This window comes from Muntiacus reevesi, chromosome 1, assembly GCF_963930625.1.
Source record: "Muntiacus reevesi chromosome 1, mMunRee1.1, whole genome shotgun sequence".
In the NCBI taxonomy this organism is placed as follows: domain Eukaryota; kingdom Metazoa; phylum Chordata; class Mammalia; order Artiodactyla; family Cervidae; genus Muntiacus; species Muntiacus reevesi.
This window is the reverse complement of record NC_089249.1, coordinates 83716550-83740662: the sequence shown is the minus strand read 5'-3', so window position 1 is coordinate 83740662 and position 24113 is coordinate 83716550. Positions and strand designations below refer to the sequence as shown.

Genomic DNA, 24113 nt, shown 5'->3' with positions numbered 1-24113 from the left:
GTGTAAGAGGGTTCCCTTTCCCTCACACCCTCTCCAACATTTATTGCTTATAGACTTTTGGATGGCAGCCATTCTGACTGGTGTGAAATGGTACCTCATTGTGGTTTTGATTTGCATTTCTCTAATAATGAGCGACGTTGAGCATCTTTTCATGTGTTTGTTAGCCATCTGTATGTCTTCTTTGGAGAAATGTCTGTTTAGTTCTTTGGCCCATTTTTTGATTGGGTCTTTTATTTTTCTGGAATTGAGCTGCAGGAGTTACTTGTATATTTTTGAGGTTAATTCTTTGTCAGTTGCTTCATTTGCTATTATTTTCTCCCATTCTGAAGGCTGTCATTTCACCTTGCTTATAGTTTCCTTTGTTGTGCAAAAGCTTTTAAGTTTAATTAGGTCCCATTTGTTTATTTTTGCTTTTATTTCCAATATTCTGGGAGGTGAGTCATAGAGGATCCTGCTGTGATTTATGTCAGAGAGTGTTTTGCCTATGTTCTCCTCTAGGAGTTTTATAGTTTCTGGTCTTCTGTTTATATCTTTAATCCATTTTGAGTGTATTTTTGTGTATGGTTCTAGTTTCATTCTTTTACAAGTGGTTGACCAGTTTTCAAAGCACCACTTGTTAAAGAGGTTGTCTATTCTCCATTGTATATCCTTGACTCTTTTGTCGAAGATAAGGTGTCCGTAGGTGTGTGGATTTATCTCTGGACTTTCTATTTTGTTCCATGGATCTATATTTCTGTCTTTGTGCCAGTACCATACTGTCTTGATGACTGGCTTTGTAGTAGGGCCTGAAATCAGGCAGGTTGATTCCTCCAGTTCCATTCTTCTTTCTCAAGATTGCTTTCACTATTCGAGTTTTTTTTGTATTTCCATACAAATTGTGAAATTATTTGTTCTAGTTCTGTGAAAAATACTGTTGGTAGCTTGATAGGGATTGCATTGAATCTATAGATTGCTTTGGATAGTATACTCATTTTCATGATATTGATTCTTCTGATCCATGAACATGGTATATTTCTCAATCTATTTGTGTCCTCTTTGATTTCTTTCACGTGTTTTATAGTTTTTTATATACAGGTCTTTTGTTTCTTTAGGTAGATATATTCCTAAGTATTTTATTCTTTTTGTTGCAATGGTGAATAGAATTGTTTCCTTAATTTCTCTTTCTGTTTTCTCATTGTTAATGTATAGGAATGCAAGGGATTTCTGTGTGTTAATTTTATATCCTGCAACTTTACTATATTCATTGATTAACTCTAGTAATTTTCTGGTGGAGTCTTTAGGGTTTTCTATGTATAGGATCATGTCATCTGCAAACAGCGAGAGTTTTACTTATTCTTTTCCACATTTGGATTCTTTTTATTTCTTTTTCTGCTCTGATTGCTGTGGCCAAAACTTCCAACAAAACTATGCTGAATAGTAGTGGTGAGAGTGGGCACCCTTGTCTTGTTCCTGACTTTAGGGGAAATGCTTTCAATTTTTCACCACTGAGGATAATGTTTGCTGTGGGTTTGTCATATATAGCTTTTATTATGTTGAGGTATGTTCTTTCTATCCCTGCTTTCTGGAGAGTTTTTATCATAAATGGGTGTTGAATTTTGTCAAAGGCTTTCTCTGCATCTATTGAGATAATCATATGGTTTTTATTTTTCAATTTGTTAATGTGGTGTATTATGTTGATTGATTTGTGGATGCTGAAGAATCCTTGCATCCCTGGAATAAAGTCCACTTGGTCATGATGTATGATTTTTTTTTAATATGTTGTTGGATTCTGTTTGCTAGAATTTTGTTAAGGATTTTTGCATCTATGGTCATCAGTGATATTGGCCTATAGTTTTCTTTTTTGGTGGCATCTTTGTCAGGTTTTGGTATTATGGTGATGGTGGCCTCATAGAAAGAGTTTGGAAATTTACCTTCCTCCAATTTTCTGGAAGAGTTTGAGTAGGATAGGTGTTAGCTCTTCTTTAAATTTTTGGTAGAATTCAGCTGTGAAGCCATCTGGTCCTGGGCTTTTGTTTGCTGCAAGATTTCTGATTACAGTTTCAATTTCCATGCTTGTGATTGGTCTGTTAAGATTTTTCATTTCTTCCTGGTTCAGTTTTGGAAAGTTGTACTTTTCTAAGAATTTGTCCATTTCTTCCAAGCTGTCCAATTTATTGGTATATAGTTGCTGACAATAGTCTCTTATGATCCTTTGTATTTCTGTGTTGTCTGTTGTGATCTCTCCATTTTCATTTCTAATTTTGTTGATTTGATTTTTCTCCCTTTGTTTCTTGATGAGTCTGGCTAATGGTTTGTCAATTTTCTTTATCTTCTCAAAGAACCAGCGTTTGGCTTTGTTGATTTTTGCTATGGTCTCTTTTGTTTCTTTTGCATTTATTTCTGCCCTAATATTTAAGATTTTTTTCCTTCTACTAACCCTGGGGTTTTTCATTTCTTCCTTTTCAGGTTGCTTTAAGTGCAGAGTTAGGTTATTTATTTGACTTTTTTCTTGTTTCTTGAGGTAAGCCTGTATTGCTGTGAACCTTCCCCTTAGCACTGCTTTTTTACAGGTTTGACACTTTTAACCTCCGGTGCACGGATTTCCGCAGCCGTTGAGGCTTTCCCCTGCCTAGTCTGTCAAAATCTGCCGCTACCGGGCAGGTCCTCGATGGCCCGGCCGCCTCAGCGCAGCTGCTCTTGGGGTATCTGGAGCCGCACACCTCGTGCGACGCTGGCAGAGGAGCTTCGGCAGAGTGGATTCAAATTGCCCGGAGCTTGAGAGGCGTAGCTGCTCGCGGGCGCACGAGGAGACTTTGTGGTTCTGCCGCTCCTGCTGCCTGCCTCCTTCTGACACCCCAGGGCAGTAACGTCCTGGCAGGAAGAGACCGGTAGGAGAAGGGTGGCCTCTCCTTTAAAGTCCTGTCCAGTCAGGATCCAAAAACTATCTTGAGACAGAGGGAGAGGTGGAAATACATTAAGGGAGAAGAAATCCTCGGTGATTTCTTCATCTAAAAGCACCCTGTCTGCCCTCTGATGGATAAAGGCAGACACACTGAAAACCACAATCACAGGAAATTAACCAGTCTGATCACATGGACCACAGCCTTGTCTAACAATGAAGCTATGAGCCATGCCGTGTAGGGCCACCCAAGACGGACAGGTCATGGTGGAGAGTTCTGACAAAACGTGGTCCACTGAAGAAGGGAATGGCAAACCACTTCAGTATTCTTGCCTTGAGAATCCCATGAGCCGTATGAAAAAGCAAAATGATAGGACACTGAAAGATGAACTCCCCAGGTCAGTATGTGTCCAGTATGCTACTGGAGATCAGTGGAGACTCCAGAATGAATGAAGAAAGGGAGCCAAAGCGAAAACAACATGCAGTTGTGGATGTGACTGGTGATGAGAATAAAGTCTGATGCTCTAAAGAGCAATATTGCATAGGAACCTGGAATGTTAGGTCCATGAATCAAGGCAAATTGGAAGTGGTCAAAGAGGAGAGTGAACATCAACATTTTAGGAATCAGCGAACTAAAATGGACTGGAATTGGGTGAATTTAACTCAGATGACCATTATATCTACTACTGTGGGCAAGAATCCCTTGGAAGAAATGGAGTAGCCATCATAGTCAACAAAAGAGTTTGAAATGCAGTAGTTGGATGCAATCTCAAAAATGACAGAATGATCTCTGCTCATTTCCAAGACCATTCAATATCACAGTAATCCAAGTCTATGCCCCAACCAGTAATGCTGAAGAAGCTGAAGTTGAATGGTTCTATGAAGACCTGCAAGACCTTCTAGAACTAACACCCCAAAAAAGATGTCCTTTATATTATAGGGGACTGGAATGAAAAGTAGGGAGTCAAGAAATACCTGGAGTAATAGGCAAATTTGGCCTTGGAGTACAGAATGAAGCAGGGCAAAGGCTAGTAGAGTTTTGCCAAGAGAACACACTGGTCATAGCAAACACTCTCTTTCAACACACAAGAGAAGACGCTACACATGGACATCACCAGATGGTCAATACTGAAATCAGACTGATTATATTCTTTGCAGCCAAAGATGGAGAAGCTCTATACAGTCAGCAAAAACAAGACTGGAAGCTGACTATGGCACAGACCATGAACCCCTTAATGCCAAATTCAGACTTAAATTGAAGAAAGTAGGGAAAACCACTAGACCATTCAGGTATGACCTAAATCAAATCACTAATGATTACACAGTGAAAGTGAGAAATAGATTCAAGGGATTAGATCTGATAGAGTGCCTGAAGAACTGTGGACAGAGGTTTGTGACATTATACAGGAGGTGGTGATCAGAACCATCCCCAAGAAAAGGAAATGCAAAAAGGCTGTAGCCCGTCAAACTCCTCTGTCCATGGGATTTTCCAGGCAAGAATACTAGAGTGGGTTGCTGTTTCCTTCTCCGGGGGATCTTCCTGACCCAGAGATCCCAATGAACCCAAGTCTCCCGCATTGCAGGCAGATTCTTTACCATTTGCGCTACCAGGGAAGCCCTTACTTGGGGTAAGAGTACTTTAAAATCTTTTAGCCAAGAAAGTGATTTCTGAAGAGTTTTAAAGTGAAGACCTGTAGGTGTTGGGGAAACGAGACAAAACAACCACACACTACTGAAAATATCTCACACCCAGGGCCACTTCAGCCAGCTTGGTTTGACCCTCAGATTGGGCCCATTTTTCTTTCAATGCATCGTTTGTGGAACTCAAATAAATATGTATTATATGTAGCAGGGGGACTCTTGAAATGTGGGCTGGTGGTAAGAGAGAGAGATCAGGCTCAACTGTGAAAACAGCAAAGAAAAGTGGGAATTTATAGCCAAGATGCACGGTGAGGGTTAGTTGATGGAACGTTACTAAGAGGAAATATCAGGAGTTACGGGGAGATTATGCTAAGCCAACCTAAGGGATTCTTGCTGAATGTCAGCCAAAGTGATCAGGCATCAGCTGGGGTGTGGTGGTGGTGGAGGCGGAGGAGCCTTTTTAGGAATCATGGTAGTGGTGTTATGTTTAAAATGACTTAGCAGGATTTGTGCTGAAATTGGACAATGCAAAGACCAATTCTGAAGATTGAAATTCAGGCTCTAGTTGAGAAGAGAGTTCAGAGGAGCCTGATCTAGACTTTGGTCAAGGAGAGAATTTTTGTGAACAACCATAGCTCTCATACATGTGCTGATGTAACTATAAATTGGTAAAAGCATTTGAGGAAATATTTAGGCAGTTTCTTGTAGAATTAAATACACACCCTTCCTCTTAGGTTCCATCAGATCCTTCCTCAAGTAGTCAACCCAGAGAAATGGGGAAGGGGAGTGTGCCCACAAAAACACTTTATAATAAGAATGCCCATAGAAGCTTTTTCACAACAACCAAAACTTAAAACAATCCAAATATCCAACATCAGGAGAATGATAAAGAAACTGTAAAATATCTATGCAATGGATTACTACTTAGCAACAAAAAGGAATGACATACTGAATGCAAGAGTTTTTAAAAGATGCAAAACTAATTTAAGGTGAAATAAATAGGAATAGTGATAGGCAAAAGATGAAAAGGATAATGAAAATTTTCTTGTCTATGATTTCCCTGCATTTAACATTATTGATCCAGTAGTAACTAAGTCCAGGCACATCTAAAAACAACAAAATGAAGTAGAATGCTCTTATGGCTCCCATTTTACAGATGAAAGAAGTGAGGCACAAAAGATTTACTTTATCCAAGGCCACACAAGGGCAGAACCATTTTTACAACCCAGAGTTTGTGTTCCTGAGCACAGATTAGTTGGGTCTTTCTTCACAGATGTCTGTATATCAGAATTTCTCAGTTGTAGAGATGAGAAGAAGAGTCAGGAGAGAGTGGACAGGAAAGGGATCGAGGGAGGGATAGAAGCACAAATTCTTTCCTACTCCTCCCTACCAATCCTGGGAGTTAGTATGTGTCTACTCCAGGGCTTCCCAGGTGACTCTGTGGAAAGAATTCAGCTGCTAATGCAGGAGAGAAGGGTTTGGGAAGATCACCTGAAAGAGGATTTGTCAACCTACTCCAGTATTCTTGCCTGGGTAATCCCAGGTACAGAGGAGGCCTGGTAGGATACAGACCATGGCATCACAAAGAGTTGGACACAGTTGAGTGACTTAGCATTCACTCAGGCAGGCACTCCATATGGACTCCAGAAAATGTGCACTACTGTCTCTGGTGCACACTGTTAATGCACTAGGCTGTTAGCCAGGAGGCTGGTGGTTCTAGCCCATCCAAGAATGGTGGGAGTGGTTTTTATTCCATTTCATTCATGGTTTTCTATTCTGGGTCTTGTCTACCTTACAACTACTGCCAGGTTAGCGCTAGCTATGTTCTCACAACACACCTTCTGTAAGAGTGTTCTAACTCAGGAACTCTGGAAAGAGACCTAAGAATCCATGTTCTGCTGGGGTGAAATATGTATTCAGGGTTTAAAGGCTTGGACAGTAAGTTAAAATATATTTGCCTCAAGTTTTTCACTTTTAATAGACCAGTGATTAGTATTTGCTCTATCAATTATGTTATCAGAGAAATCATTATCATAATTATCCTCTGCATTATTTTTGATAAGGGTATTTCTTCCATAGTTTATGTATTACTTGGTTTCATGGTTTTATGATTATGAATTTGCTGCAGTCATCATGATTGTACACATACCGTTGACCACTTTTGCAGGTATTTCCATAGTCTAGAGAACTAGATGTGCAATTGCTACCTTCAGTGTTTATACGCTTCTTATGTTGGCAAATCCTGCCAATTTGCTTTCTACAGAAGTGAGACTGAGTCATATTCCAATTTATTTTCTAATCTTTCAATGTCCTTTTCTTCATTTACTTGCCAACACAACAGTCTTTCTATGTATTCTCTCTGATATTCTAACTAATAAAGGGAGCAGTGCCTTCCTGACACAACAAGGGGAAGGATAGCAGACGGACACTGTGGACATTACACAGAGATACTCTATATTGTATGTTGGAAAACTAAACATGCAATATTTTTAGAGTCTTCCAATAACTGTAATTGCTTTCTCTGATGACTTAGTCAAGGAGGTGTAGAGAAGACTGGCCAGAATGACTTCTTTGACAACCTCCTACCAAGCAACTTATCCGAGGAGAAAAATCTCGCTGATCCTGGATGTTTTCTCTTTCTCCCTTTTCCTCTTTTATTTATACATTTTCGTTTGATGAAAACAGTCTAGTGCCTATCCTCCCTCCTATAAAATGGGGAATTGGCATTTGAATTTGTCTATTATTCCTCCCCCTGCCCCAACTATGTCCATAAAAATTAACGCATCATCAGAGTCAATATAGAATCCTGCCCCCGACAGGCTCCTCCTTCAGACCTGGACCCCTGGATCTTTGTTCCATTCTACTGTTGAATCTCATGAGCAAAATTGAGCTCTTTGGCTTTTACATACTAAGTGTGTTTATTGGACAAGTTTTTTTTCTTCCTCTCATTTGTGCATCATTGTTTTCTCCCATCACTGTGGGATTCTGCTTGTAATTTAAGAAGTGAACTTCTGGAGATAATCCATGTTGAGTGGTGGTTGACAAGGATCCATCCCCTGTGAGGTAGAAGTTGACAGCTTATCGGGACTGTGAGGCTTTCTCAATTGCTGCTTGTCCTGAAGATTCTGGTATTTCATTAGTATGAAATAATAACACTGCAGTAGGGAAAAGGTGTCCACCTCTTGTCTTTCCACAATTTGGTAAAAACCATATGAGCCCAATCAATAGTGGTCAATAACTGCAAAATGGGAATATCTAAAACAAGGATGATCTTAATACACAATGGTTCCCCCCATAAGGAACTCTTAAAATTAATAAATAGCTACACTTAAAAAGAATTAGTACAGGAAGAATACTGTTGCATGTTTCAGCATGCAACAGGCAGCTCTCTTTCATTGGTATACTCAAGTTTCTAAATAAAAAACCATGTAAATGACCTTTAAGGATTGTTTAAATCAGACAACAGAAAGCTGAGGAAGAGACATTTATGTCATTACGAAAAAGCAATGAGTCAGCAACATGAGTACTTGTGACAGCTCTACTAATCAAGATCGAATACTTCCAGAACTGTAAGCAAGTTTAGTCCTTATTAAAAATGGATGAAAAGCAATGACTTCATGCATAGATTCATACACTAGTGACTCATAAGTGTATCACAGAATTACTCTGATTTTCAGCAATGCTGCTGCTAAGTTGCTTCAGTTGTGTCTGACTCTGTGTGACCCCACAGACAGAAGCCCACCAGGGTTCCTGTCCCTGGGATCCTCCAGGCAAGAACACTGCTATTTCCTTCTCCAACGCATGAAAGTGAAAAGTGAAAGTGAAGTCGTTCAGTTGTGTCTGACTCTTTGCGACCCCATGGACTGCAGCCTACCAGGCTCCTCCGTCCATGGGATTTTCCAGGCAAGAGCACTGGAGTGGGGTGCCAGTGCCTTCTCGGTTTCAGCAGTGAGGGTCCTTCAACATTAAGCAATAGTGCTGCTTAATTATTTCATTTTGTTTCCCTCACTGGCAAGTGGTTTTGCTAGATATCATTGCCTCTGCTTTCACCTTAAATAATACCCTCAGTTTGATGGAATTTTCTCCTTTTAAATAGAGTTTCTTAGAAACAAATCAACATACTCTCTCTTCCTCCAGAGAGAAAGGACAAATTAGGTATGTGAAAATTTAAAGGAGCTAATGACCCAGTTAGTTTAGGGAAAGTAATAATCATTTACATAACTTTAAATGTAAATTTTAAATGAGAAAATGAAGAATTTTTAGAGAAAGAGTTTTATGCCTATATTTAAATGTAATATTTCCTGAAAGAAAAATATGCTGCTGAATTTCTAACATGAGAAAATAAAAGATTTAGCTATAGATTCAATTGATGTTCTTGGTTACTTGGTACAAAAAAAAAAGAAAGAAAGAAATGAAATTGATAACAAATTGTATCTTAATATATTTAAGAAGTTATATAATTTAAATATTTGATGTGTAATGGTATTGGAAAGGTTTATATTATTTTTTTTGAGGTGACTCAGAAAAGTTAGAATGGTTTAATAATTTGGTCTAAAAGTAACTATATATTTTCTTTCGCATTTTCTCATAATGTAGAAAATAATAATAACATAATAGTCTACTCTATACGAGTCTTGGGTTTATATTGACTTGAAAATCCTAATTAAATTGCACTTCCTTAATTTCCCCTAGTGGTTGTACTGATCAAATAAACAAATATTGCATCCAATAAATATAAAATTTTAAATTTATGTGTTCAAGTATATTAAATGTACTAGAGAGGTAATATCTTTAAATGGGAATTAACACTTACAATTCTAGAAACCAGAGTACTCAGCTATTCCACTTAAAATTTTTCGTAAATATTTTTAGTTGCCATCTAATATATGATTCCACATATACCAAAAAGTGACTGTAAGATTCTTATGTTCCAACATGTGTCAGCAGAAATAGAATTGTATACGAACAGTGTAAACACTATGTGACAGAGCAATTACTTTTCCAGGACTCTTCACTATAGAAGACCTTGTACAAGGGGCCAACGATGTGTGTACAAGGATGACTACAGCATTATTTGTAACCATGAAATCATAAAACCAGCTTAATTTCAAAAGCATATGGAAAGGGTTAAATACTCTATTTAATACTACATGCAAAAAAAAGGACGGTAGTAACTCCGTCGTTAAAAGCAATTCAGAAATTAACGATGACATCCCAGGGATTTCCAGGGGACCTATTTTCCGCTTGGGGCTTTCCTGATAGCTCAGTTGGTAAAGAATCCGCCTGCAATGCACAAACCTGGGTTCGATCCCTCGGTTGGGAAAATTACCTGGAGAAGGGAAAGGCTACCCGCTCCAGTATTCTGGCCTGAAGAATTCCATGGACAGTCCATGGGGTCTCAGAGTCGGCCACGACTTTCACTTTCACTTTATTTTCCGGGTGAGCTCTTCTGTATGGCTCGGTAATGGTCTTCTGATCCTGCCTACTGTCCCTGTGAGGTGGATAAGACACAAGAGACAAGAGGAGGAGCCTTTTTTGGCCTCTGCAGTAGAGGACGGGCAGAGAAGAGCCAAGAAAACCTATAGGTTCTAAAAAAGTAGGCGGAAAGCGTCCCTGGGTGGGCTCGAACCACCAACCTTTCGGTTAACAGCCGAACGCGCTAACCGATTGCGCCACAGAGACTAACGAGTGTCCCAAACCTCTCAACGCCGTGGAGAAGAAACAGCCCTTCCAAGCCAGGCGGAGCCACACGCCTCTCCCCGGCCTGCTACACCCTCTCAAACCCTCGGGCAACAGGAGGACTGACTTCGACGCACCGCGTTGGTTCTCGTGCGGAAACCGGAGTCGGGCGATTCCGAAGCCAGAAGGGCAGCGGTTCGTCCCCGCCGCGCCTGGCTCCTCACCCGCCGCAGATGCAGCGCCCCCGAGACGCCCCGGGCCTGAGCCGAGGGGGGCCCGAGGGAAGCTGAACCCGCGGTGGGCCCTGTGACGGCTCTCCGATGGCTTCGCGGGCGCTGCCCTCCCTCCGCTGGTCCGCGGTCGGTGGCGCGGGAGCCGGAACCAGGGGGTGCGGGGGGTCGGTCCGAAGGGACAAACGCGGCGAGCCGGGAAAGAAGCCGGCGAGGTGGGGACCAGGATGAGGAGACTTCCCTGGAGGTCTGTGCAGAGGCACGTGCCTGATTCTGGGAGGCAAGAATTGGTTTCTGTTTTGATTTAGTCACCATGTATCAAAATTGAGAGGAAGGGACTGGAAAACAGGGCGGGGATGAAAGAAAGTATATGAATACCTGTTGTCGTCCAGCAACAGCGCAGTGACTGGAATGAATTTACGTCCGCCTTGAAAGAGCAAGGGCTGCGACGGCAGCAGGAGCCGTGGCGCGCCGTGATCGTATAGTGGTTAGTACTCTGCGTTGTGGCCGCAGCAACCTCGGTTCGAATCCGAGTCACGGCACTCTCATCCGTCGGCCCTGACGGCTGCCGCCTTTTTACTTCGCCTGGAAACTTGCACAATTGTAACCCACAGAGTACTCATCTCAACGTTCTCATCCCTGGTCTGAGCAGAAGGAAACTGAAGGCGGCGGTTTCTCCTTCCGCGCGGCTGTGATATAGGGAGCCCAGCAAGGAGCCTCCTGGGCTGTAATTGGTGGAACGCCTAGTTTCTTTGTTACTCAAGATGGGCAGGAGAAAGACCCGGTAAAATCTGTGTCAGATAAGCGACTCCTCCCTAGACTTGTTTTGCCGGTTTCGTCTGGGGTCCTGGGAATCTCTGCTCCGAGGACTTTTTCAATCCTTGGCCATTGTTCCCTTCCTAGTCATCGTACTGACCTCTCTAGTGCCCTTCGTTTTATACTCTCAAGGATCTTAAATGCCTGTCGGCAGCCACTCACTAGACAAATGGTATCCATCAAGACGGGACTACTGGAGGAACTTAACAATCACCGCTTATAGATGATGAAGAACGGTGGCTACAGCACCCTCTGCTCTGACAACCAACTAGCGGAAACAGCGAACATGTGATTCTTCCGCCTGACTACAGCTTTGCTGGCAACAGACAGGAACGTTATACTGAGAGCAGGACCCAAAGCGGGGAGTTTGGGTCAATCACAAATGGGGATCAGACTTGAAGATTCCCTGAGTAAAGGAAACTGTTTAACTGTGCGAACAAAGGTCCCTTAGCTTATTTTGCAAAATGAACGAAACTTACCTTGGGCCATTCTTGTTTATGCCTCTGAAAACCAAACAAAACAAAACAAAACTGTTCGCCAAATTGATAGAAAGCAACCACTTTTCACCAAGTCCCTATCACAAGGAAGACTCTAATTTATTGATACAACTAATCATTGGTGAAGAATAAACAGCCACTACCTCCTCACTATATAAGCTGCTTTATGACAGTACACCTCTGAGCCTCCTTCCGTAATTTGTTAGAACACTCCCTCTTCCCAAACCGTCTTTTTGGGCACTGTCAACCTTTACTAATTGCTGTTTTGGTGACCTGGTGGTTTTACTTCTGCTGTATATGGACTTTGACAGTGCCTCAACATTTTTGTCTATCAGACTGGGCCAACAAGGGAACTCTCAACCCTACTGTTATTTTCCCCTTTGCCTGGATTTAGTGACTACTCAATCAGCAATGAGGAATCATTAAAATCATTGTCATTGGCCTCTGATTTATTTGTTAACATTTACTGTCCAGACTCCTTTCATTTGTATATTTGCCTCTTCTAGAATGTCATGAAAATGGGATCATAGCGCAAATGCTGTTTTTTTCACACCTCTTTATCTGCATAGTCTCTCTGACTTTATCCATTGTTGAGTCAAGCAGATTTCATTTCTCTTTCATTGTTGAGATATATTCCATGGCAGTAACACAGTACAGTCTGTTTACCATTCACTTGATAGAGAGCATTTGAGCTGTTTCCAGTATTGGCTATTGTGAATGAAGCTGTTTTGAACATTCTCTTCACAAGAGATTTTGTAGACATTGGTTTTCATTTCTCTTGGGAAAAAACCTAGTGAATAGGCAATATTGCTGGTACCAAAGAGTAGTATATACTCAATTTCATGAAACATTAAAGCTTTTACCAGAGCAGTTGTACCATTTTATATTACCCCCAACAATATGAATGAGAGTTGTGGTTATTCCATTTCTTTGCAATATTGTTGGTGTTTCTTCTCCTTATAATTTTAGCCATGCTACTAAAAGAGTAGTGGTATCTCAATGTGGTTTTGATGTCCTTTTCTCTGGCAGCTACAAATAATGAGCACTCCTTGTATCCTTTGTTGGCCATGTGCGTATCTTCTGAAGTACCTGTTCCTATCTTTTACCCATCTGAAAAAAAAAGTTGGTTGATTGCTCTTTAAAAAAAATATTATTGAGTTGGAGAAGGACATTATACATTATAATCATGGGGAGGTGGGGTTGTAAGCTATGTTTTGTGAATATTTTCTTCTTGTCTGTAGCTTGCTTTTCCACTTCAGTGGCATCTTTGGCTGAGAGGACATGGTTAACATTGATGATATCTAATGTATCATTTGTCTTTGTTTTATATTCTTTGTGTGCTGGTTAATAAATCTTTGCCTACCACCAAATCACGAAGTATCCTCAAAATGCCTTCTAACTTCTATGTCTTGGTCTACGATGCACCTCAAACTAATCCTTGTCTATGAGATAGAAATAAACTGCCCCGTCCCCAATATTGAACCGATTTCCTTTCCCCGTTGAACTGCTTTTCTTGGAAATCCATTCACTTACTGAGCTATGGGTCAGTTTCAAGTCTGTCAACTCAGTCCATTTTGTATTTCTGTACTTTGATGCCACTTGCACTTTGTTGGTCTCTAGGGGGTCGTGGTAACTCTTCTAGTCAGGTAGAGCAAGAAGTTTTCCTGTTCTGTTTACTTCCACACCAAATGATACATTTTGCAATATGTAATAACTCATGTAACCATCACCCAGGCCAAGATATGTCACTTCCTCATCTGCTTTCCCTTTGGGCCACAGGCCCTCCCTCACATGTACTCGTTGCCCCCTTGTGGCCAAAGACCCTCTATTGCGCCCTCTTTGGAGAACAAATTCCCAGTTACCTGCAGCGCTGAAGAACCTGCAGGAAAGACCTACAAACCGCAGAGCACTCTGCATTTCCAGGTGATGGGGCGGGTGGGTTGAGGGGTGGTGGTGGTGGTGAAGGGAGGTGAGGAGGCAGCGGGAAGTTAGCTCAGTTTTTAGTCCTTTGATGAAGAGGAAATTGTGCCTAGGGAAGTTCAAATACTACCAAGTGGGAAGACTGGGGATTGCCTACTTACTGGTACCCAGGCCATCCTTGTCTGCTTTGTCTACTTGGGTAGACTGGACAAGGGGACTCCATTGCCCTTCACCAGCCAGGGGGATGTTCCAGAGGTGGTGGACTTCAGTGGTAACTCTAGATCCTGAAACCTCATAGGATTTTTCTTCACTTTCCCTTTGATCTCTCTTCTGCCTACCCCAAAAGAGAGGATTCACTGCCTTTCTTTCTCAATCAGGACACTTTTGGGGTCCCTTGGGGACAGGACTGAAGTGGGCATCTGGCTTCCCCTAAGTGTCACTCCTGGTTTGGGTGTCTCAGGAGCTCAGACTGACCTAGTATGAACTCCCAATGGGCGGGACCCCTGAGAGACCAGAGGCTGCAAAGCAGGGGGCTGGAAGTGTCGCCCCACATGTCGGACACAACATTTAAACCCTACTCATCCCTGTGCACCTCCTCCTCAGGGAAGCCTAGGGCAGCCCAAATAAACTAGCCCCAGAGCTTCTCTGCAGGCTGAACTCAAAGAGACCTGAGATTCCAGATGGGGGCGAGAGGAGCCTCATTGAGCAGACCCGACATCTGGCTGCCCTTGGCGGGCAGGCTCAAAGAGGTTGATTTCAAGGATGGAGACAAAGATAAGTCTTCGTGGCAGAAAAGCCCAGGATCTAGAGATCAAAAGCTTCAATCCTAACGTCTAGATGAGCAGGGGGCTGAGTTGAAAACACCGCTGCACCCTGACCAGGACAGTCATCTGCCCAAATTCAGAGGCCAGGAACAGGAGACACTGGGCACATCACTGGTTCTCTATTATGAGTGATTGGGCTCCCACCCTCACTCCCTGCCCACTCTGTGACACTAGGCCCTGTGTGGAGACATCTTTTACTTTGTAAGACTGGGAGAAGGGGGATGGAGAGTTTCCACTGGCGTCTAGATGGAGGAAGGGTGAGAGGGGAAGTCTCTAAATATGCTTCGGTCCTCAGGCAGACTGCTATCCCATGAAGAATGATCCCATCCAAAATATCAACACTGCAGAAGTTGAGAAACCCTGGTGTAGATCAATATCCATACACGTGAGAGTCGAGAAAACACCAATTCCTGAGTAACTGGATGTGGGGTCTGAGGAAAACTGGTGGCAGAGAAAACTACAAGATTTTTGACCTGTGTATAGAGAAGGATGGAGCTGGCATGGACTAAGTTGGGGAAAATGTAGCTGCAGCAGGTTGTAGGGGGAAACTCATCCTCTGGGATTTTTCCCAACAAGAACACCGGAGTGGGTTGCCACCTCTTTCTTCCTGACCCTGGAATCAAACCCCATGCCTCCTGTGTCTTCAACATTGCAGGCAAATTCTTTACCCACTGAGCCATCGGGGGACCCTTTAGTGCTGAAAATCTGTTTTCAAATGGCACTCGGGGCCTCCAGCCCATTGCACGGAAGAGCCAAGCAACTGACCACGTGGAGGCAAAGGAAAGTACCCCTTTCACTGCAGGGTTCTCAGCAAGGAGAACAGGCCGCTGATGCTCAAAAGACCCCAAGTCACGGATGGCTTTCAGGCAAGTGTCAATACAGACAGTGTGGAGGAGAGGGTGCCAGGGTGTCTGACCAGCTCCCTACAGTCCTCTGACTGCTTGATGGTGAGGTAGCAAGGTGAAGTTTCTGGAATCAACATCATCATAATGACCTTCTAACCTCTACTGGGTCTATGTGCTTGTTGTGGTCAGCAGTTTCCATCTGGGTTCTGTGAAAACAACCTCAGAACAGGCATCAAACATTGTCATCTATGTCCTAAAGGGAGAAACTACAGGTCCTGTGATGCTGCTATGTGACTCATTTATTGTGAAAATTGTTGGCAGTCCACCTACCCGACTGCTGCTCTTTGTCTCTGCATGTTCTCACTCCTCTCAAAACTAATTCTTGAGCCAGACTTTTGGCAACTCAGGGATGGCTCAGGAGACAGAAGTTTTTCTCCACGCCGAACTGGGGAACACTGAGGTATGGGTGAACCGAGAAAGCCCATTCAGGGATTGCTCGACTTTGGATCCAGAACCCAGATCGCAATCTTGGAGCCAGACTCCCAAGAGCTTTCCGTTCAAGCCCTCCCCGTTGCTGCATCCGCCCGAGTCCTTCTGGACCTTAGAGATGTGGGCTCTCCGTGAGCGGTCCCTTCTCACCCCGGGCACAACGCCTCCCGCCTCCTCCGGGCCCCTGGCCGCCGCTCCAGCTCCCGGGGCCCCAGCGACCTTCTATGCTATTCACTCCCGGGCACCTCGCTAAGGCGGGTCACCAGTCCAGTTCTGAGGTGCGGCCGGAATGAGGCAACTTGCTCCTGACTTGGGGACGAGGCGGGACTCGGGGGCGCTGGGTGCCTCACCGGCAGGTGCCTTTTCTGGGGGAAGAAGGGAAGGGATGGCCTTTGGAAAGGATTTCTGGAAGTGACGGCCAAGACTCAAGACCTTAGAGAAGGCGCAAGACCTCCCCCGGGGAGAAAGGAAAACGGTGATTCTAGTCAGAGGCAAGAAGAAGGGTGTCTGCGCCAGCGCTCCCTGGTGGTCTAGTGGCTAGGATTCGGCGCTTTCACCGCCGCGGCCCGGGTTCGATTCCCGGTCAGGGAAACCTTTTGTGCATCCCCTGATTCACCGTGTCGAGAAAAACTACAGTCGCCAATTCTCCGACCAGACGATGAGACGCTGCTGGGTCAGAGGGTCGGGCGGAGTGGGCAGTCGGCGCCGTTCCTTGAACAGCTTTGCGGAGCGCGGTTTGGAAGAGCAGCGAGGGCAGGGTGTTGACCGTGAGTGTCGCTGGAGGGATGGGAGGCTGCACCGTGCCTGCGGGCGGTGGGCTCACACTTAACCGGGCACCGGAGAGACTGTGGCTACGAAGGTAGTCTTTCTCAGAATGAGGCTCGTCTATTGCACTCGGGACCTCCAGATGCCAGGATCTCCGCTACTGCGAACCGCCTTCATTCTCTCCGCCGATATCCCGCGGTTCATGACAGGCGACATGTCTTCCGTGGTGCCTCGCTGTGCTCCGCTCCCCAGATCCAGAGCGGGAGGCTCACCCCCAGCCAGCGCGCCACTGCTTGGAAATAGGGTCTGCACCCCCATCTGCCCGCTTTCCTGTTTCGTGACCAAAGCGTCTGGATGTGTCCCGCGTCTTGAGGCACGCCTCCTGTCTGTCCGCAAGTGCCAGACGTGCCTTCTCCCGCAGCCTGCAGCCGGCCACGCGCGTGTGGGCCAGGAGGGCATCTGCCGGGGAAAGGCCGCGCGGCCCCGGTGCCGGGAAAGCGCGGGAGCATCGCTCGGAAGCCTCGCGCTCCACAGTCCCTTTGGGGCCAGGTCAGAAGGAGGCACCCCTTCCAGGAATGCGGAGGTCCGAGACCTCCCTCCGCCAGGAGGCTCCCGGGGCCGGCGCGCAGTATCCCTGGCTCGGCCTAGCCAACCCCCCACCTGCTAGCCCATCCCCCTTCTCCTCTTCCACCCCAGCCCTGTTCCTGCGGAGAGTCAGCGCTCCCTCCACGCGCCCCTCGCCCGTCGGCCGCCCAACCCCCAGATATCACCTAGCCGCCTCGCCGGTGCCTGCGGAGAGACTTGGACCTCTATTTTCCTACAACGGGAGGAGCGAGAACGTGCGGACTCAGGCGGCAACCCGTTCCCTTGCCGGCTCTCTGGACTCTGCCCATCCAGGGGCCTAGCTCAGGACCCTGGGTCTCCCGCGGCCCAGGGAGCCGGCCACGCTGGGCCGGCTCTCCTACTGCTCCTCAAGAAAGAGCAGCAATGTCCTGCGGGGTCCGGAAGAGGCACCGGGGAAATCACCCAGCACAAGCCGGGACACTGCGCAATGGAGCCCTTCGGAGCAACGCTTCGGTCGGCGCGTCCTTCCCTCCGAGGGCTTCGGGCAGACAAGAATCACCCAGGACGATGAGCTCTCCACTGTCCTGAGACCAGAGGAAAGGAGGGCATCTCACAGGAGAGCAGCAGCTCTGAAGCCTGTGGTCGCAGAGAGGCTTCCGGAGCCAGAGCGCCCTCCCGCCACCAGAGCTATCCAGGGGCTGTAGAATCTCACCCGGCCGAGTCCGCCTCCTCCCCTGCCCCCCCCGCCCCGCCCTCCCCCTCCCCCTTCTACACCTTCCCGCGTCTCCTACCCCCTCCGCCCGTCTTCGTTTTCTACCTTGGTGGTCTTTCTTCGAGTGCCTTGGGACCTCTCACCTCCGCCACAGATTGCTTATTTCCGGCAGTTCTAAGCTTCAAATAAGGAAATGTATGTAAGAGGGTAACGAACGCTCAACAATGATGAGCACCCTCCTCGCCCCCCACCCCGTTTTTTTTTTTAAATCAGTAACATTATCTGAATTATCAGGATTGTCTCGTTTGTAACAATTACATTTTCATTGTCGGAATATACTGATGGACATTTAAACCTTACATGTTGAGTAATGAATCGCTTCTGCTATTTTCTTATGAATAATGATGTGCAGAAGAATATTTTTACACATACATCCTTGGCAATTCTGCAGGATAGAGACCGTTCCTTTATTTATCAGAGGACACTTGCAGGTAGAAAGACAGAAAGAAACTGGCCAGCGAAGTGGTGACTGGGAGGCACGCCAAGTGCTGCTCCCTCACAGCCCTGGGGCTCTGGACAGTCCCAGTTCCCACGACTCCTTAAGTATCTTCTGCTCAGGGCTGCCTTGGAATTACCGTCCCTTTTCTTACTCCTTGTGGGTAGAGCCACGACCTAACTGGACTTGGCGCGGGGAACAGGCAAAACCAAGCAGTGAAAGGTCTGGGATGAAAAAGTAGGACGAGCACGATGCATTGGCCGGGAATCGAACCCGGGTCTCCCGCGTGGGAGGCGAGAATTCTACCACTGAACCACCAATGCCCCGCTTGTTAGGCTTCCTGACGGCTCTCGGAAAAGAATCTCCAAAGCGACTGCGACACCCTCGGCGGGGAAACAGGCTTACACCGCTCTGTCCAGTATAACCAACAGAGAATGCCTAACCAACCAGGTGTTGTGTGTTTGTGTGTGTGTGTGTGTGTGTGTGTGTGTGTGTGTGTGTTTTCCCTTCAGTTTTTCTCTGCCTCTCTATGGAAGAGGCCTATTCCCCCTCCGCCCCCCCAAAAAAAGTCTTTCCTGAGCCACTTTCTGAGGAGACCCGGGTTCGATTCCCGGCTAATGCATATGCTTTTCGATAAGCTCTCCGCTTTTCTATGGCCAATATCCTTGGGCTAGACAAGTCGTTTCCTACCTGGAATTTTACCAAGACCTGAGAACTCGGATCTACCTCACCAGGAAGGTCTGAGGCTCCATTCCTCAGCTTCTTGTGTCTCCGAAGGAATTGCTCCGACAAAGCATCCTTCTCCTTGGACCCCTAACACCTCTCCTGCTACAGCTACTGTCTTTCAGTGATCTACATTTCTAGAAGACAGGATAAAAGTAACAACGGTTTTAGTTTCAAATCTTCCAAAATGCAGGGGTTCAGCAAACACACCTGGAGCTTCAAAGAGATGCTCTCTTCACAGTATGTGAGGGCTGCAAAATTCCTGATGTCGAGAGCACTTTCTAAAACGTATGGTGAGCGGTACCTGTTGCTGTTCTCTCCTTACTACCTTAGATGCTTGGTGGAAACGTAAGTTTTGGGAGAGCCGGCCAGAAAACTCACGTGTATTGTCCAGGAATCGAACCCAGGCCTGCAGTGCAGGAGGCGAGAATTCTACCACTGAACCACCAATGCCCTGTTCTTTTGAGCTGGACTATGTCTCCTCAGAAAGTGGCTCAGGAAAGACTTTTTTTGGGGGGGCGGAGGGGGAATAGGCCTCTTCCATAGAGAGGCAGAGAAAAACTGAAGGGAAAACACACACACACACACACACACACACACACACACACACACAAACACACAACACCTGGTTGGTTAGGCATTCTCTGTTGGTTATACTGGACAGAGCGGTGTAAGCCTGTTTCCCCGCCGAGGGTGTCGCAGTCGCTTTGGAGATTCTTTTCCGAGAGCCGTCAGGAAGCCTAACAAGCGGGGCATTGGTGGTTCAGTGGTAGAATTCTCGCCTCCCACGCGGGAGACCCGGGTTCGATTCCCGGCCAATGCATCGTGCTCGTCCTACTTTTTCATCCCAGACCTTTCACTGCTTGGTTTTGCCTGTTCCCCGCGCCAAGTCCAGTTAGGTCGTGGCTCTACCCACAAGGAGTAAGAAAAGGGACGGTAATTCCAAGGCAGCCCTGAGCAGAAGATACTTAAGGAGTCGTGGGAACTGGGACTGTCCAGAGCCCCAGGGCTGTGAGGGAGCAGCACTTGGCGTGCCTCCCAGTCACCACTTCGCTGGCCAGTTTCTTTCTGTCTTTCTACCTGCAAGTGTCCTCTGATAAATAAAGGAACGGTCTCTATCCTGCAGAATTGCCAAGGATGTATGTGTAAAAATATTCTTCTGCACATCATTATTCATAAGAAAATAGCAGAAGCGATTCATTACTCAACATGTAAGGTTTAAATGTCCATCAGTATATTCCGACAATGAAAATGTAATTGTTACAAACGAGACAATCCTGATAATTCAGATAATGTTACTGATTTAAAAAAAAAAACGGGGTGGGGGGCGAGGAGGGTGCTCATCATTGTTGAGCGTTCGTTACCCTCTTACATACATTTCCTTATTTGAAGCTTAGAACTGCCGGAAATAAGCAATCTGTGGCGGAGGTGAGAGGTCCCAAGGCACTCGAAGAAAGACCACCAAGGTAGAAAACGAAGACGGGCGGAGGGGGTAGGAGACGCGGGAAGGTGTAGAAGGGGGAGGGGGAGGGCGGGGCGGGGGGGGCAGGGGAGGAGGCGGACTCGGCCGGGTGAGATTCTACAGCCCCTGGATAGCTCTGGTGGCGGGAGGGCGCTCTGGCTCCGGAAGCCTCTCTGCGACCACAGGCTTCAGAGCTGCTGCTCTCCTGTGAGATGCCCTCCTTTCCTCTGGTCTCAGGACAGTGGAGAGCTCATCGTCCTGGGTGATTCTTGTCTGCCCGAAGCCCTCGGAGGGAAGGACGCGCCGACCGAAGCGTTGCTCCGAAGGGCTCCATTGCGCAGTGTCCCGGCTTGTGCTGGGTGATTTCCCCGGTGCCTCTTCCGGACCCCGCAGGACATTGCTGCTCTTTCTTGAGGAGCAGTAGGAGAGCCGGCCCAGCGTGGCCGGCTCCCTGGGCCGCGGGAGACCCAGGGTCCTGAGCTAGGCCCCTGGATGGGCAGAGTCCAGAGAGCCGGCAAGGGAACGGGTTGCCGCCTGAGTCCGCACGTTCTCGCTCCTCCCGTTGTAGGAAAATAGAGGTCCAAGTCTCTCCGCAGGCACCGGCGAGGCGGCTAGGTGATATCTGGGGGTTGGGCGGCCGACGGGCGAGGGGCGCGTGGAGGGAGCGCTGACTCTCCGCAGGAACAGGGCTGGGGTGGAAGAGGAGAAGGGGGATGGGCTAGCAGGTGGGGGGTTGGCTAGGCCGAGCCAGGGATACTGCGCGCCGGCCCCGGGAGCCTCCTGGCGGAGGGAGGTCTCGGACCTCCGCATTCCTGGAAGGGGTGCCTCCTTCTGACCTGGCCCCAAAGGGACTGTGGAGCGCGAGGCTTCCGAGCGATGCTCCCGCGCTTTCCCGGCACCGGGGCCGCGCGGCCTTTCCCCGGCAGATGCCCTCCTGGCCCACACGCGCGTGGCCGGCTGCAGGCTGCGGGAGAAGGCACGTCTGGCACTTGCGGACAGACAGGAGGCGTGCCTCAAGACGCGGGACACATCCAGACGCTTTGGTCACGAAACAGGAAAGCGGGCAGATGGGGGTGCAGACCCTATTTCCAAGCAGTGGCGCGCTGGCTGGGGGTGAGCCTCCCGCTCTGGATCTGGGGAGCGGAGCACAGCGAGGCACCACGGAAGACATGTCGCCTGTCATGAACCGCGGGATATCGGCGGAGAGAATGAAGGCGGTTCGCAGTAGCGGAGATCCTGGCATCTGGAGGTCCCGAGTGCAATAGACGAGCCTCATTCTGAGAAAGACTACCTTCGTAGCCACAGTCTCTCCGGTGCCCGGTTAAGTGTGAGCCCACCGCCCGCAGGCACGGTGCAGCCTCCCATCCCTCCAGCGACACTCACGGTCAACACCCTGCCCTCGCTGCTCTTCCAAACCGCGCTCCGCAAAGCTGTTCAAGGAACGGCGCCGACTGCCCACTCCGCCCGACCCTCTGACCCAGCAGCGTCTCATCGTCTGGTCGGAGAATTGGCGACTGTAGTTTTTCTCGACACGGTGAATCAGGGGATGCACAAAAGGTTTCCCTGACCGGGAATCGAACCCGGGCCGCGGCGGTGAAAGCGCCGAATCCTAGCCACTAGACCACCAGGGAGCGCTGGCGCAGACACCCTTCTTCTTGCCTCTGACTAGAATCACCGTTTTCCTTTCTCCCCGGGGGAGGTCTTGCGCCTTCTCTAAGGTCTTGAGTCTTGGCCGTCACTTCCAGAAATCCTTTCCAAAGGCCATCCCTTCCCTTCTTCCCCCAGAAAAGGCACCTGCCGGTGAGGCACCCAGCGCCCCCGAGTCCCGCCTCGTCCCCAAGTCAGGAGCAAGTTGCCTCATTCCGGCCGCACCTCAGAACTGGACTGGTGACCCGCCTTAGCGAGGTGCCCGGGAGTGAATAGCATAGAAGGTCGCTGGGGCCCCGGGAGCTGGAGCGGCGGCCAGGGGCCCGGAGGAGGCGGGAGGCGTTGTGCCCGGGGTGAGAAGGGACCGCTCACGGAGAGCCCACATCTCTAAGGTCCAGAAGGACTCGGGCGGATGCAGCAACGGGGAGGGCTTGAACGGAAAGCTCTTGGGAGTCTGGCTCCAAGATTGCGATCTGGGTTCTGGATCCAAAGTCGAGCAATCCCTGAATGGGCTTTCTCGGTTCACCCATACCTCAGTGTTCCCCAGTTCGGCGTGGAGAAAAACTTCTGTCTCCTGAGCCATCCCTGAGTTGCCAAAAGTCTGGCTCAAGAATTAGTTTTGAGAGGAGTGAGAACATGCAGAGACAAAGAGCAGCAGTCGGGTAGGTGGACTGCCAACAATTTTCACAATAAATGAGTCACATAGCAGCATCACAGGACCTGTAGTTTCTCCCTTTAGGACATAGATGACAATGTTTGATGCCTGTTCTGAGGTTGTTTTCACAGAACCCAGATGGAAACTGCTGACCACAACAAGCACATAGACCCAGTAGAGGTTAGAAGGTCATTATGATGATGTTGATTCCAGAAACTTCACCTTGCTACCTCACCATCAAGCAGTCAGAGGACTGTAGGGAGCTGGTCAGACACCCTGGCACCCTCTCCTCCACACTGTCTGTATTGACACTTGCCTGAAAGCCATCCGTGACTTGGGGTCTTTTGAGCATCAGCGGCCTGTTCTCCTTGCTGAGAACCCTGCAGTGAAAGGGGTACTTTCCTTTGCCTCCACGTGGTCAGTTGCTTGGCTCTTCCGTGCAATGGGCTGGAGGCCCCGAGTGCCATTTGAAAACAGATTTTCAGCACTAAAGGGTCCCCCGATGGCTCAGTGGGTAAAGAATTTGCCTGCAATGTTGAAGACACAGGAGGCATGGGGTTTGATTCCAGGGTCAGGAAGAAAGAGGTGGCAACCCACTCCGGTGTTCTTGTTGGGAAAAATCCCAGAGGATGAGTTTCCCCCTACAACCTGCTGCAGCTACATTTTCCCCAACTTAGTCCATGCCAGCTCCATCCTTCTCTATACACAGGTCAAAAATCTTGTAGTTTTCTCTGCCACCAGTTTTCCTCAGACCCCACATCCAGTTACTCAGGAATTGGTGTTTTCTCGACTCTCACGTGTATGGATATTGATCTACACCAGGGTTTCTCAACTTCTGCAGTGTTGATATTTTGGATGGGATCATTCTTCATGGGATAGCAGTCTGCCTGAGGACCGAAGCATATTTAGAGACTTCCCCTCTCACCCTTCCTCCATCTAGACGCCAGTGGAAACTCTCCATCCCCCTTCTCCCAGTCTTACAAAGTAAAAGATGTCTCCACACAGGGCCTAGTGTCACAGAGTGGGCAGGGAGTGAGGGTGGGAGCCCAATCACTCATAATAGAGAACCAGTGATGTGCCCAGTGTCTCCTGTTCCTGGCCTCTGAATTTGGGCAGATGACTGTCCTGGTCAGGGTGCAGCGGTGTTTTCAACTCAGCCCCCTGCTCATCTAGACGTTAGGATTGAAGCTTTTGATCTCTAGATCCTGGGCTTTTCTGCCACGAAGACTTATCTTTGTCTCCATCCTTGAAATCAACCTCTTTGAGCCTG

At 47.5% G+C, this 24113-nt stretch overlaps 1 protein-coding gene and 6 non-coding genes across 7 annotated transcripts in view; 3 read left to right on the top strand and 4 right to left on the bottom strand.

Annotated features, from left to right (window-relative positions):
• The window catches only part of LOC136144010 (neuroblastoma breakpoint family member 6-like protein), an 86898-nt gene that overhangs the window by 10895 nt on the left and 51890 nt on the right, over nt 1-24113 (bottom strand). The gene's annotated exons all lie outside the window — the stretch shown is intronic.
• On the bottom strand, nt 10128-10201 carry TRNAN-GUU (transfer RNA asparagine (anticodon GUU)). Its single transcript has one exon. It is a non-coding gene; the product is annotated as a tRNA-Asn (tRNA).
• On the top strand, nt 10899-10970 carry TRNAH-GUG (transfer RNA histidin (anticodon GUG)). The gene has a single exon. It is a non-coding gene; the product is annotated as a tRNA-His (tRNA).
• On the top strand, nt 16339-16410 carry TRNAE-UUC (transfer RNA glutamic acid (anticodon UUC)). Its single transcript has one exon. It is a non-coding gene; the product is annotated as a tRNA-Glu (tRNA).
• On the bottom strand, nt 18609-18679 carry TRNAG-CCC (transfer RNA glycine (anticodon CCC)). Its single transcript has one exon. It is a non-coding gene; the product is annotated as a tRNA-Gly (tRNA).
• On the top strand, nt 19832-19902 carry TRNAG-CCC (transfer RNA glycine (anticodon CCC)). Its single transcript has one exon. It is a non-coding gene; the product is annotated as a tRNA-Gly (tRNA).
• TRNAE-UUC (transfer RNA glutamic acid (anticodon UUC)) lies at nt 22101-22172 on the bottom strand. Its single transcript has one exon. It is a non-coding gene; the product is annotated as a tRNA-Glu (tRNA).